The sequence below is a fragment of the Lactuca serriola genome, chromosome 1, assembly GCF_051521515.1.
Source record: "Lactuca serriola cultivar US96UC23 chromosome 1, Lser_US96UC23_V15, whole genome shotgun sequence".
Taxonomy (NCBI): domain Eukaryota; kingdom Viridiplantae; phylum Streptophyta; class Magnoliopsida; order Asterales; family Asteraceae; genus Lactuca; species Lactuca serriola.
The window spans coordinates 7,692,145-7,708,360 of record NC_136408.1 but is presented as its reverse complement, the minus strand read 5'-3'; the positions used below and the strand labels follow the sequence as shown (position 1 = coordinate 7,708,360).

Here is a 16,216-nt window from a genome sequence, read left to right as displayed (position 1 = left end):
GTGTGGTATGAATATGTGTTCTGTCCCAGTTCATTTATTTCTTGGAGTGTTGTCCAAGATTCCTTGGTGTGTTGACCAAGTTCTAGAATCCTTGAGCAATAAGGATGGTTTATATGGAAAGTTCAGTTTGTCCATTGTAGTTTCCTACTCTTATGCTAATGTGTTATGTTTAGTATAATATCAGATGTTAGGATCATGTAATTAGAATATAAATTTGAAGTTTTGTGTGAGTTTCTTCAAAAAAGGTTTCCAGCGAGATTAGGTTGCATATCATTTCTCTTTTCTATTTTGCTTTTAATTGACACCAATTTCAAACAAAATCGAGCAGCAAGAACACGATTGAAGCACTAGATTTAAGCAACAAAACGAAATCTGAAAACTTAACGGCGAGGGGGTGGCGGGGAAGGAGGAGTGTTGTCGAAGGCGACAACGAAGTCGGAGTTGGAAGCTGTCAACGCTTGAAGAAGATGGAGAATGATGGAGGAAAGCTCGATCTCTATGAAGGAAAAGAAAAAAAGGTGGACGTTGTTTTGTTGTTAGGGGCAGTGGAGACTGTTAAGAGTGAGTGTGACATCCCCATTTTTACGGCCAGAAAAGACCGATTTTGTTTATGCTTTGTTTAAAAATCAAAGTAATATTTTAAATAAAGGTGTTGCGGAATTTGTCCCAAAACAAAATATGATAAAGATTTATCAAAAGCATTTCCGTAGAAATGTATTTCATTTAAAAAGACTCGGGATGTCATGTTCGATACAGATCATAAGCATAAACAATACAACATAGGCCTTACTACATTATTACGTATTTACAGGCCTAAAATCCATTAATCTCTCATCCCAATACATCACATCTATGCTCATGCGCCACTACCTGTAATACAAGAAACTGAGTGGGTCAGGCTTGGGAGCCTGGTGAGCACATAGGGTTTTCAACCCACAATTAATAAGTTATTAACTTTATCAAACCAAACAAACCCAATTACCCGTTCCCGTTATCCTCACTTTACGTCCCTAAAACATCTAATACAAGGGGCCTAGTCTAAGAACTATCATCGGGATGGAAACTACTGCTAAGGGGATTCCTCAACAATAAATGGCCTTAAGGCAACCATGTGGGGGATGGAGTACATCTGGTGAGCACACAGTTCAAATAAACACATAGTTCAAATAAACACCTACAGGGTGTGAGCCTACTAGTGCTCCACTGGACTATCTAGAATAGTCCGTGGTCGTCATCTATACTCCGCTAGATGACTGGTGTAACGCCTGTGTTTCCGGGCTTGCCATTTTTAGCAATGTAATAGTCTAGGTTAACCTTTGTAACCCGTTTTGAAATAATAAAAGTGTATTATTTGAGTATTATGTGTTTTGTGCTTAATTGCTTAATTATGTGGTTTGATTAATTAAGAATAAAAATAAGCGTCAAAATTTAAGTGTAAAATAAACTTAATATATTTGGTTAATGTTGTAGTAGTTGAAACGAGGTTTCCGAATATATTTAGAACGCCCAAATCTGACTTCGTATGAGGAAGTTATGATTTATCGAAGTTCCGGCTTAGCGGTATACAGCCTGTTTTACTCGATTTGAGATCGAGCGGTTGTTAGCCGAAGCAATCTAAATGAGAATCGAAGATCTCATTGTTGGTATTGAAACGATAAAAAGTTAGGCGAGAACGGACGTCAAACGAAGAAGTTATGAATTTATAACGAAAGTTTCTGTCCCGGCCTATTAAAAATAATTAATAAAAATAAAGTCAAAATTAGCCGACGGAGTCTAAACGAAAGTCGTAGAGCATGGTCTCACCTTCGCGTGGATATAAAGAACGTCGAAAACGGAGTTCGTATGATGAAGTTATGAATTTCCGAAGTTTATTAATCATTTTGTATTTATTTTTAATTCAAAATTCGGAAGCATTATCCGAAGGAGTCACCGATCTGATCCGAGGTACGCCCCGCGTACTCGAGTACGCCCCGCGTACTCCGAGGGATGTCGACACTCGCACTCGAGCACTTCGGATACGTAAGCAATGACGTTTTGGGCAGTACGCCCCGCGTAACGCAGTACGCCCCGCGTAACGCAGTACGCCCCGCGTACTCCGAGGCTCCAGCCTCCTATAAATAGGATGCGAGGGTTCCGGGTATTTTTGCCAATTCCCTCTCGTTTTCGTGTCGAAGCTCTGCGCAAAAACCCCCGAAGCTACCCCGAAGCCCCGGTATCATACTCTAGCCCCGAGGCAAGTCCCGAGATCCCGAAGATCCCGAGAAGCGCGGTTCCCGAGTCGAAGCTCTGCCCGCGAGAAGTTCGATTTTCGAAGAGATCTTCCAGATCTGCTGAGGAATACTACTTTTATAAGCCGTAGTGCTGTCCGATCATCTTCTGATCAAGTGAGTGTATACTAACTTTCATAAACACGATAATAATACAAGTTTGGTCTAAGTGTATTAAGTGTATTGTTGTTTATAAGTGTGAGTGTGTAGTTATTTTCTTTCCAAATACAATAATACGAAGTATTATATATAAAATACGTTCTATGTATATATATTTGGTTGTGTTATGTGTGAATGAGTATTCACTCTCTTCTATCTTACAGATCTGCTTATTTCTTTATGAAATATGAGTTATGTGTGTGTGTGCCTCATCTGTTTTGTGATATATGTGTTGATTAAAGCATGCTATACAGGTTTTCTTTAAACTATGTATACAAATGTATATTTTTATCTACTAATATGTTGGGTAGAACATGGGTAGACAGTTGGTGTGTAATAAACAGATGAGAGGCCTCGTTGTTGTTTGATTGAGTCATCTAGCGGAGTTTAGATGACGACCACTGGCTATTCTAGACAGTCTTGTGGAAACATTAGCAGGTTCGCCACCTGTAGGTGTTAATGAACTTGGGTGTTCATTCGCTGTACTCCATCCCCCTCATGGTTGCCTTATTTGACTTATATTGCTGAGGTACCCCCGAAGCATGTGTTGTCGCCCCGATGAAATATTCTTAGACTAGGTCCCTTATGTTAGTTGTTTTAGGGACATTAAAGTGAGAATAACGGGAATGGGTAATTGGGTTATTGTTGGTTGGTGAAAATTAAATATGATATTTATTGTGGGTTGAAAACCCTATATGCTCACCAGGCTCCCAAGCCTGACCCACTCAGTTTTAAATTGTATTACAGGTAGTGGCGGAAGGGCATGAGATGGATGAACCATCAAGTTGTTTTGTTTACAAGTCTGCATATGTTTATATTTGTTATATGACTTGTAATGTATTCGTTTATGCTTATTGGTCTGTATCGGAACATGACACCCCGAGTTTTGATTATAATGAAAATACATTTCTTTTATGAAATGCTTCGGTAAACAATGTTTTATCATGTTTTGTTTTTGGGAACAAATTCCGCAATTCTTTCAAATCAAAAGGATTTACTCTGAAAATATTTAAAAGCATAAATGAAAATCGGTCTTTTCTGGCCGAGATTTTGGGGATGTCACAACTGGATCATCAATAACATCTATAACAAGGCCTCTCATTATTTTATTTTGCCACACAACAACTATTACATCTACCCATGTTTTACCCAACACATTTTGTAGATATTAAATACATATACAGTTTAAATCATTGAAAACATGTATAAAACATTCATCCAACATAGATAGCAAGTATTCAGATAATATGCACACATAACACGTAATTTATATAAAATACTTCATATTTATGTGTAAGCTGAAAGTAACTATGCACTCACTTGATTAGGTGGTGACTCGGTACTTGAACAACACTTCGTTATCTCAAAACAATTTTTCCTTGACCAAAACCTAGTATTAATACCACTAGAGTTTAGTTTTAACGTTAATCGCGACTAATTAATAGTCTAGCTATTATTACTATTATATAAGCGTTAAATAACACTCAATATAACTCATAATAATAACCCAAATAATTATTTTAAGGTCCTAATAATGTTATTATAATTAAATAAAAGTTATATTAAATATAGTATAGGCGTAACTCACTTACAGCGGGTTTTTATTAAAAATCGGGCTTCGCTGGAGCAGTGTTTCCGAGCCGAAAGCTTTTCTTCTCGGAGTCGTCGGGCGCTCCGGGGCTTTCTTCTCGTGATAGGGAGGTTCCCTAGACTTGGGAGGGGTTTAGGGATGTTAGAGAGAAGTTAGAGAGAGAAAGAAAGATTTGAAGGTGTGAGGAAATTATGAAGAGTTCATCTCTTATTTATAGGAATTGTATAGTAAAGTAGTCTCCAAGCTTCGTCCGTAACTTTTGCATACGAGCTCCGTTTTTGTCTGTCTTTTTACCGTTGAGTTCCTATTAATGAGATCTTCAACTCTCATTTAGACCTCGTTGGCTAATTCTCATTCTATCTCGGATTTACAAAACTGTATCGAATTCGCCGCGCTCGAAAAGTAGAGACTAAGCTTCGTCCATAACTTTCGCATACGAGCTCTATTTTTGTCTGTCTTTTTACCATTGAGTTCCTATGAATGAGATCTTCAACTCTCATTTAGACCTCGTTGGCTAATTCTCATTCTATCTCGGATTTACAAAACTGTATCGAATTCGCCGCGCTCGAAAAGTAGAGACTAAGCTTCGTCCATAACTTTCGCATACGAGCTCCGTTTTCGACTGTCTTTTTATCGTTTAACTCCTATTAACGATATCTTCATTTATCGTTTAGATTATTTTGGCTAAAAATCGACCGATCTAAAATTCAGATTTCGGGCTGTGCACTACTATGCTAAATCTTAGAAAAATCATAACTTCCTCATACGAAGTCAGATTTGGATGTTCTTTTTATGCACACTATTGGTTTAACATACTTTCATTTAGATCGCTAAGGCTAAATCTCGCTCTATCGTAAATTCACTATGTACGCTTCTCGGTATCGTGTCGGTTTCGTCGCGAAACTTCGACGGGTCATAACTTCTTCGTTATAACTCGGATTTCGACGCTCTTTATATGTACGGAAACCTTGTAACATATAATAAGACTTGGTTGAGATTATTTATTCTTAATAATCTTTTGTCGAAAAGTCGTTTTCGACCCCTATTGCCTCTAAATTGACTAGCCTGGATCTACGGACGTTACAGTGAGGTCCAAATGCCAAAAGAGATCTTAAATAGGGCTCATGCCCTAAGATTAGGGTTTTGTCTCAGGCCGCGTACGCCTTAGTACGCCCAACGTACGTGGTGCATGTCTGCGTCCAGAACACCCGAGTACGCTACGCGTACGCATATGTACACCCAATGTACGGAGGGACCCCTTTGCAAAAGTAATTTAAACTTAAGGGTTAAAAGGTAACAAACCTGAATTTCGAGTGTTACACAAGTAGTGTTATAAAAACTTAAACAAAATACATTACAAGTAACTAGTCTAAGTTTTTATTTCCAAAGTATGAGGTAGTCAAATATAAAAATAACATTTCGACTACACACAAATCCCCTTTATCTAAATAAAACTAGCATAAACATGATTTTTACCCAAAGAGGTTGTTATACGTTCTCAAGTCACTTGTTAGAAAACTAAGTATTTGTTCCTTTATAGCCTTACATCATCGCTGTTACATTTCTCTTCCCCCTATGCCCAAAATCAAATATAGCTTACCAGGTGGTATTTTGCTATATTAATATTACTACCATTAAATTGCTTATTATATAACATCCTACTTTTTTTTCCTTTTACAATTTTTTCTAAATCAATCTAATTATAGCAATGTCATCCAAATATAAAGCATCTGTGCCACCGGATATAGATCATTCAAAGTATATGTCCAAATAAAAAAAATGAAAGCATAAATCATATGTGTGTATCTTGTTGCATCTTTTCATCACCCAAGCCACACTGGAACCAAAATCTACTTTATCATCATCAAAAAATTTACACACAAAGTCAGTGTTTGGGCCTCCAAAAATCTCACTTTTTGGATTCTCATTGAACCTGGAGATCGTGTTGTAGTACCTTGTATATTGTCTACGATTACAATCATAAGAAAGATAGTACAAAAAATGTATTTACTAAGGACATAAAAAAGGGTATTCATATACCTTCACCGGTAAAAAAAAAGACCTGTCTTTTAAGCCAGAAGCATCATGGTGACTTCTCCCGCTACTTCACGCAGCAAGTCATGTTGTTTAATTTCATCCACTTGGTCCTTACTCGACTTGTCACCAGGATAATAATCTACTTCATCATCAAAGTACTTTTGGCCAAAATCTTGAAAGTCCATATCTCTAAAATTCTCATTTTTAATCCTTGTTGTAACAACCGAAAAATTCATGAAAATTTTAAACTTTTCAAATATCCAAAAACCACCATTTATTACAAACTGTTTTCAAAATAGTTTAACATTAGAGTAGTCCCAAAAAAATCATAACATAAAATGTGAGGAGGTGCACGATCAAGCCTTAGCCTTCCCGCGATCATCTGAAACACCTTAAATAAAATCCACAATTGTAAGCCCGAAGCTTAGCGAGTTCCCCCAAAATACCAACACCATACAAACCAGAACAATATCATAACAAACCGTATGCATATAGAGTCCTCAGCATGACTGGACCGCCTCACCGAGCCTTCAGCTTATCTGGACCACTCTCAGAACCTTCAGCGTGTCTGGACCGCCCTACCGGGCCTTCAGCTTGTCTGGACCGTTCTCCGGGCCTTCGACCTGATGGTACTCCCCACTGGGCCTTCAATCTATTCGGAACACCCTAGGTCTGTTCGCCTTCAACACAAAGTAGGACCGCCTCAACCCACCCACCATCAAACACCAACATATATCATATCCAACACTAGCTAGCATGTACAGACAGTTATACAGATCTAATAGATCACTAATTATAGAATCATCATATGTACAAGGATATAGATCTAACAGATCACTAAACATAGCACCACCCTATATACCAGGATATAGATCTAACAAATCACTAAACATATCATCATACGATAAACCAGGATACAATACAAAAGGTTGGCCTTGGTGCCTTAGACACTGTTAGTTTAGTGAGGAGAACTCACCTCACAAGCTGAACAGAATTAATAAGGTCCGACTCCGATCTCAGCTCTCTACTCAATGCCTACATTCACCAAGTGATCAATCCATCGAAACCCTGAAATACCCAAAATACCCTCAGAAGTCAAACTTGGTCAACCAAAGTCAAAGTTAAAGTAAACAGTCAAGGTCAACAGTCCATGTTGACCCAACTCATCAAGTGCATCTATCAACTCTTCGAGTTCCTTCAGTGTTCAGAAAACCAGGAGAAACCCTAGTTAACTCGTCGAGTTATCACAACAACTCGTCGAGTTCACACAGTGTCCAAAAGGTCAAGGAAACCTCGATCCAACTCGCCGAGTTGGTAAGGCAACTCGTCGAGTTTTCTCCCTGTTGCACACATTCGGATGATCGTTCGATTCCAGGGACTCTAATGCTTAGATCTGAACTCCAAAGGTGTCTAAAAGGATAAAGTTTCCAACTTTATCCTTTGGGACCATCCCAAATGTTCAAAAGTCCTAATTCAAGCTTGGAAACCTAAAGGCTTAACCAATAAGCCCAAAACCTTAGAGTTCTGGAACCTATCCTTTTCCAGAAGAGGTTCTAACTTCAAAAACGTCCCAAAGATGGATGCTTTAGAGACATGCATGTCCAATGCATTTCTTGAAGCCAAAATGGCCAAAGAGGAGAAATATACCCTAAAATCCATGCATGGTTTCAAAACTCGATGAAAAGTCAAATCCAACCCACTATGAGGTCGTCTTGCCCTGGAGATTCATAAAGTTGCAAACTTTATGAAGTCCATGCATGCACAACTAAGAATAAGGAGGGAAGAAGGGACAAAACACAAGATCTTACTATACATTTATATAAAAATCGGGTTTTGGATACTCACCACAGTCCACGATAGTGTCAAACCGAAGATTACTGCTTTGCTTGCTAGATCCTTGCCTCTTTCTCACCAACTTCTCTTTCTTTTGCTCTACAGTGCCACAATAGCTCACACTATGCAAGGAAACGAAGATTAGGGTCTTCAAGGTCGAAATTAGGGTTTGGAGGCTGATAAAGGGTCGGCCTCTAAGGCTTAAGGGGATTATATAGGGTGCAAACCCTAAAATTTAGGGTTTCTCATTCTGCCACCAACTCGTCAAGTTGAGGCTCCTCAACTCGTCGAGTAGGTCCATGAAAATGCGCGGTCCTCTTGTTCTCTACACGACGAGTTGGAGCCTCCCAACTCATCGGGTTCTATACCAAAATGCATAAAATGCTTAAAAATTCATACATGGGAATCGGGATATTATACTCATCATGAACTTGATTTTGTGTTGTCTTCCCTCTTTGGGGTTGAGGGTTCAAGTCTCGTCGTTGACATAGGTGGAATTAAGGAGTACATTAGACTTGTTGTTTCAAAAAAAAAAAGATATTGTCCAACATAGTATGGTTAATAGTGTAGTTTGAAGCATATGGAGAGCTTTTCATACATAAATTCAATTGTTTATCCTTTGACTTCCATTCCGTTTGATGCTTATTACACATTTCTGATCATCTATCTCTTCACATGGAAATTTATTCTTCAAAATCACAAAAAGCATAAATTTTATATATGAAATCATGATAAAAAAAAACAATATTATTATTTGTTCATCGTTCATCATCGTTCATCGCCATGGTTAGGTTTATTGCCGAATCATATATTAAATAAAGTTGATTTGCTTGTATCTCTTTTTTAAACTCCGGTCATCTATGATTCTATTTTACCCGGATACTAATAAAAGTCCCCCCAAACCCAACAAAAATCCGCCCATCCCAGTTTTTTTTGTAAATATTTGGTTTAAGTTTTAATTGAGGTCATGCGAGTTTGTTACAAAATTATATTATGACTTTCTTTTGTGTGATTTGGTTTGATTGAGATCATGTTGAGTAGATATTGTTCAATATGGTAGGATTATAGTGTAGTTTGATGCATATGGAGGGGTTTTCATACATAAATTCAGTTGTTTATCCTTTGACTTTTGCTCCATTTGTTACTTATATTGCATACTTCTAACCTTTTATCTTTTCACATGGAAATTTATTGTTCTAAATTAGAAAAAGACATAAATTTTATATATGAAATCATGATAATAAACAATACATTATCATCAGCGTTAGGTTTATTGTGCGATCATATAATAATGATAATAAACAATACTATTAATGTCATTGTTAGGTTTATTGTCATGTCATAAAATAAAATAAAATTTGATTCGTGTATGTCCTTTTTTTTTTAAACTCGAGTCACTTGTCCCATTCAAATACCGATAAAAGTACATCCAAATCCAACAAAAATCCACCCTTCTAAGTTTTTTGTACTTATTTGGTTCATATTTTAATCTTCATTGCCATTTTGTTCCAAAAAAACTGAAAATATTCCTTAGTCGTTTTCACATTTTCTATATACATGTTTTTAGAGATTATTTATTTAACAAAATTGCTTATAATTCTTCCTTTAAAATTAATTTTATTTGGAAAATTACATAAAAAGAAAACAAAAGCAAACAAAAAAAAAACAAAAAACAAAAAACAAAAAAACAAATATTTTATGTATTTGTTTTTATCTCTTTTTAATTACACATAAAACAAGCAAAAGAGAACCAATAGTTGATTATTTCATACAAAAGTTATAAACTTTAAAGTAAATTACATAAATGGTCTTTATATGTGTATGATTATTTCACTTCCAGCCTAGCTTTTTTTTTACCTATGACAACCTCGGGTTCTATTTTTTAAAATAGATTGTCTCTAATCATATAAAATGATTAAACAGTACTTAGCTTCTTTAAGTAAATTTAATTAAACAATTATTAAATGTTGTCCCTGCTACCACCCCACCCCATCCAAGTGATTATTTATTTAACAAAATTGCTTATAATTATTCCTTTAAAACTAATTTTATTTGGAAAATTACTTTAAAAAATTGAAAAAAATATTATATCTTCGTTTCTATCTCTTTTTAAATACACATAGCAAAGACGAACAACCAATAGTTGTGATAGGTTGTTGATAAATAGTAAAAAAAAATGAATTTGGTTGATTATATATGTAAATAATAGAAAAATATTCTTTTAAAGAAAAAAATAAATTATGATTATTTTTGCTTGTACATGTAAATGGTGGATAAAATGTATTATATAATAAATAAGTATTATGAGAGTTTAACATTTTGATCAAAATCTCATACAGACCGAAAAGAAAGTTTATATTTATTAGACTGACCCATTGACAACTAAACTTTTGGTCGGTTGCCATACTTGAACTAAAAGAAATGAAGAATGTCTTCGAAACCCATGACATCATTTTGTAATTCTTTTTAGATAAACATCATTTTGTAATTAATTTCGTTTTATTTTTATTAAAAAAATAAATAAATACACTAAAATACATATAATACTTTTGTCTATAAATAGAGACCAATTTTGATATTTTTTAAGAGTTTTTTTAATATTTTTTTATATTGTCTATATAATCTTAAAAAAGTAAAGAAAATGAGTCATAAATTGAAAAAAAAAACATAATATTTAGTTTGTATAATATAATAATTTAATTATAAATAATATAGATGTTTAGTTTGGGTTGGGTTGCTAATGGGTGTAAAAATTTAGATTTAGTTGGGTTGTGTATGTGGAAGATATGAAAATTATTTTTTAATGGATAGTTGGGTTGGTTTTGGTTGTGAATGAAAGTAGTCTTAAAGTGACAACGGATTCTATTTTCATTTGTATATGTAAATGATAGGTTGTGATATATTTTGTTTTAAGAAAACAATTTATCATACTGCTATTTCATGTCTTTTGGTTGCAAAATTATAATTTTATTATTTCATCTATTTACTGAACGATTACATTTTATCCCCTCCCATTAAAAATAGAAAGGTTGTGATTGTTTATAAGATTGTTATTTAATCGTGTTTTGTGTTTTCGATTGTGTAATAAAAGTCTAAACCAAAAGTCAGTTATACTCGTTTGTTACAAAATCGAATCATAACTTTCGTTAGTGTGATTTGGTGTGATTGAGATCTTGTTGAGTAGGTATTGTCCAACAACTAAAGGGCTTCTAGCCTAGTGGTATCAGATGTTACCTTCTCTCCTTGTGGTTGAGGGTTCAAGTCGTGGACATAGATGAAATTAAGAAGTAGATTAGATTTGTCGTTCAAAAAAAATATTGTCTGATATGGTACGGTTAATAGTGTAGTTTAAAGTCTATTGAGAGCTTTTCATATATAAATTCAATTGTTTATCCTTTTACTTCCATTTCGTTTGTTGCTTATTACACATTTCTGATCGTCTATCTCCTCACATGGAAATTTATTGTTCAAGCATAAATTTTATATATGAAATCATGATAAAAAAACAATATTATTATTGCCATGGTTAGGTTTATTGCCCGATCATATATATTAAAATAAAGTTGATTTACTTATATCATTTTTTTAAACTATGGTCATCTATGATTCAATTCCACCTAGATACTAGTAAGAGTCCCCCCAAACCTAACAAAAATCCGCACATCCTGGTTTTTGGTACATATTTGATTCAAGTTTTAATCGAGATCATTCGAGTTCGTTACAAAACTATATTATGACTTTCTTTTGTGCAATTAGGTTTGATTGAGATCATGTTGAGTAAATGTTGTTCAACATGGTACGACTATAGTGCAGTTTGATACCTATGGAGAGTTTTTCAGACATTAACTAAGTCATTTATCCTTTGACTTCCGCTCCATTTGTTCCTTATATTGCATATTTTTTACCGTCTATATCCTTACATGCAAATTTATTGTTCTGAATTAAAAAATCATAAAATTTATATATGATATCATGATAATAAAATAAAGCTTATTTACATGTAATTTTTCTTAAACTTGAGTCATCTCTAGATACCTAAAAGTCCACCTAGATCCAACAAAAATCCACCCTTCTCAATTTTTTTGTACTTATTTGGTTCATGTTTTAATCTTCATTATCATTTTGGTCCAAAAAAAATTAACAATATTCCTCAGTTTTTTTCTCATTTTCTATAAACATTATTTTAGAGATTATTTATTTAACAAGATTTCTTTTAATTCTTCCCTTAAAATTTATTTTATTTGGAGAATTACATTAAAAAAGTTTTTATAAAAAAATGAATGTATTTTCATCTCATCTTTTTAAATAAACATTCATAAAACAAAATAAGGAAGAACCAATAGTTGATTATTTCACACAAAAGCTATAAACTTTAAAGTAAATAACATAAATATTCTTTATGATTGTATAACTATTTCACATCAGGCCCACTTTTTTTTTTTTTTTTTAATCATGAGAGCCTCGAGTTCTATTTTGTAAAATAAATTATCTCTAACCACATAAAATGATGGGGAAAATACAAATCTAACCAAAATCCTTAATTACTTATCAAAAATAGCCAAAAAAAAACCACTGTTTTGTGTTTTGTATAAAAAAAAATCATTTTTAGGATACAAAACCGTAGGTTTTTTAAAACCTACGGTTCCCTTTTTTGTGTAGTTAAAACCCCCAAAACAGTAGATATAAAAATAAAAAAAATAAAAAATAAAAAATAAAAAAATAAAAATAAAAAACGTATTTTTTCACCCAAAATCATAGCTACGGTTTGGGAAACCGTAGGTTTTAAAAAACCTATGGTTTTGTATCCTAAAAATGAATTTTTTTAATACAAAACACGAAACAGTAGACGAATATCGAAACCTACGGTTTCATGGGCTATATTTGGACATTTACTAATTTTTGATTATAAATTGCTAATGACTTCCTTAATTTGACTAAATTAGTAATTCCTCCTGAAATGACTAAACATAACCTAGCTTTTTAAGTAAATTTAATTAAATAATTATTAAATGTTGTCCTTACTACCACCCCATCCCATCCAAGTGGTACAAGATATATATTTTTTTAATACAAACCACCTGGTCAAGCAATGTTATAGAAACTTAAACAAAATACATCACAAGTAATTAGTCTACGTTTTTCTTTCCAAAGTACGAGGTAGTCAAATATAAAAATAACATTTCGACTACACACAAATCCCTTTTATCTAAATAAAACAAACATAAACATGCTTTTTACCCAAAAAGCTTGCTATACGGTGTCAAGTCACTTGTTAGACCTTGCTATATGCTCAGCAGCTCACAGGTCACTTGTTAGACAATTGAGTCTTTGCTCCTTTGTAACCTTACTGTTACATTTATCTTCTCCCTACGCTCAAAATCAAATGTAGCTTAGCAGATGGTATTTTATATAAAGCAATATACTATATTACTATTACTACCATTGAATAATTTATTATATAGCATAGCAGATGGTATTTTATATAAAGCAGATGGTGTTTTTGGAGTTCTGATTGTTTGATGTCCCTCTCCTCTCCTCAATTGATGCTCTAAAAATCTCAAGATTAACTCCTCTTTCACTCTCTAACTTAAGTGGGCGTTTAGGGTTTCTCTCAAGGTTGTAAGGTTGTTGGTGAGGCGGAAGTGGGGGCTTAAGGCCCCTTAAATAGGTTACAAACTTGGGGATTTAGGGTTACATCCCACAGCGCCAACTCGGTGAGTCGGCTCTCTGACTCGTCGAGTTGGTCACTAAACCCATGTGGCCAATCTCGACACTACTCAACGAGTTGAGGCACCAAATCGTCACATTACTCAATAAACCCCCAAAATAAATATATAACTAATATACTTGGGAGTCCGAATGTTACAAAGAGCAGCGGTAGCGGTAAGAGAGATACGAAGGTGGAAGAGCAGCGATGGTGGTAAGAGAGATATGAAGGTGGAAGAGCAGCGGTGGTGCGTCTGTAGCAATTGTCTAAATAGTGCTACTGGTTTGTATGTGTGCGTCGAAAGATAGGGAGCAATCGGTGGTGCGATGGGGAAAGTTTGTCATGGGGTGAGTGCGGGGGTAGATAAGTGAAGTATAGAAGCTTTGGTTCAGGTCGAAAATGGAGCTGCGAGCCTGTGATCTCGATCTGTGGGTTTGAGAAAGCTAGCATTTGACCAAAGAGTGTAATATTATTAAGTGAATATATTTACGTATCAAAATATATTATTATTTTTATTTTATCATATTTTACGTAATAAAATAAATAGTAGAGATTTAATAACATATTAATCCAATTATTACATATTTCAAGCTTTTAATTAAAACATAAATGAAACTTTATTGAAAAATAAACTTGCTGTTGATTGCTAGTATATATAATGTTTTTATAAGTTTAAATGATTAATGATTAATATTATATATAATAGTATTAGTTGTGGAACTCATGTATTACATCAGTTAATTAAAAAAAAGTTAAATATAAAGATCAAAATATGTAAGAACTTTGAATTTATAGGAAAATAAGAAAAATAATAAATTATTACTAATCGACGTGTTTTTTATCTTTTAAATTTAAACAGATAATTTAAATAAATAAAAGAAAATAATGGGATTTAATTTTGAAAATTTTGAAATTAAAAAGTAAGTTCATTAATAAAATCGATATCCATTTATTATTATATTTATTGCAATTATTACATTAAAACATTATATGAAATTTAGAAAAATAGAAAAAACTCATAAATGACTCGTGGAAAAAAATAATTCAAAATAACCAAAAAGTGACATTTGACAAATTGAATGACAATATGACAAGTGATTAAAAAAAAAAAAAAAAAAAAAAAAAAAAAAAAAAAAAAAAAAACCCTCATTTGTTAGAGAAGATTGTGGAGGTGTCACTATGGACCATTTTTAAATGAAGGTTGTTATTGTTTTAGTGTCTGAGATACATGCAAAATTAATATAACATAATTGAAAGATAGTAATATTGCAATGATGTAGATGACCTAACATTTTATTTAACATTCACAATTTTATTAATAACCAAAAGTAGTAGGAAAAAAAGCCACCATCCAACCATGCCACATGTAAACATAGAATTTGATATATTATATTCTTTATGCTTAATAAATATTTATTAAATAATAAATTTATATAAAAATTATAAAATAAATATATAAAGAAGAAAAAAAAATCAATTTTTCAAGGTTTTTTCCACAAAATAGAGAAAATCAAAAAAATGGCTTTAATAGCCATAATTTTTGCAGGTCCCCGTCTCCAAAGATATTAATATTAATGTGTTCCCCTATTTTTCTCATTCATGTGAATGTGTTCCAACCCTTTTCCCACTCTCGACAGCGATTTGATTCTCCAAAACCCTAGATGGTTAGGGTTCAGGTGTGGATTTTCCAAATCCGATTTCCATGTAGGAAATTTGTAATCTGTTGAATTTTGTTTAATGATTCTCTTCCTAGATGATTCTGCATTCATTCATTCTATTTCCTCTTATTTTGAGTTTTGGTGAAGATTTTGGGGTTTTCCAAACCCTAGCTTTCTCTAATCTAAGTTTAAGGATCATTTAGTGTTTAGTTGATTCTTATGTTTGTGATGCTCTCAAATATAACTAATCAATGGATGGTTAAATTTCATTTCCAATGATGTCTCGTAATGGATTGAAGCTGCAAATTTAAACTAACAAGAGATGAAGCATGGATTGAAACGCGCAAATTTAAATTAACAAGGGATGAAGTGTGCAACTATTAACCAAACAAGAAACGGTCCTAGTTAACATTTGAAAATAGGAACTAAATGTGTTTTTTGACATATACACGAAGGACAATTGGTGTAACTTACCCAAAAAGAAATAAGTAAAGATATTAATGTATTTTTATCTTTATTAGGGATGAAAATCACAACAAAAAGAAACTATAGGGATGATCTGAATACAAAAGAAAAGATATGGATCAAACGAAAATAGTCTTTATACTTTAAAGTAAATTTATATAATTAGTTTTTTTATACTTTTATGATTAATTCACTTCCAGTCTAATTTTTTTTTAACCATGCAGTTCTTTTTTGTAAAATAGATTGTCTAACCATAAAAAATGACTATACTATCATTGGTTTTTTTCACTAAACATAATTAAATAATTATTAAATGTGGTCCCTATTGTCCAAAAAAATGAAAAATATTCCTGTCTTTTTCATTCAAAATTTACATATCTTTTGAGATTATTTATTTAACAAAATTACTTTTATTTCTTCCTTCAAAATTAATTTTATTTGGAAAATAAAATTAAAAATGTTTAAATAAAATAAAATTATATCTTTGTTTTTATCTCAT

The 16,216-nt window shown here is 33.1% G+C and overlaps 1 protein-coding gene across 1 annotated transcript in view; it reads right to left on the bottom strand.

Annotated features, from left to right (window-relative positions):
• The window catches only part of LOC145093263 (uncharacterized), a 57,762-nt gene that overhangs the window by 31,859 nt on the left and 9,687 nt on the right, over positions 1-16,216 (bottom strand). The window lies entirely within an intron of this gene.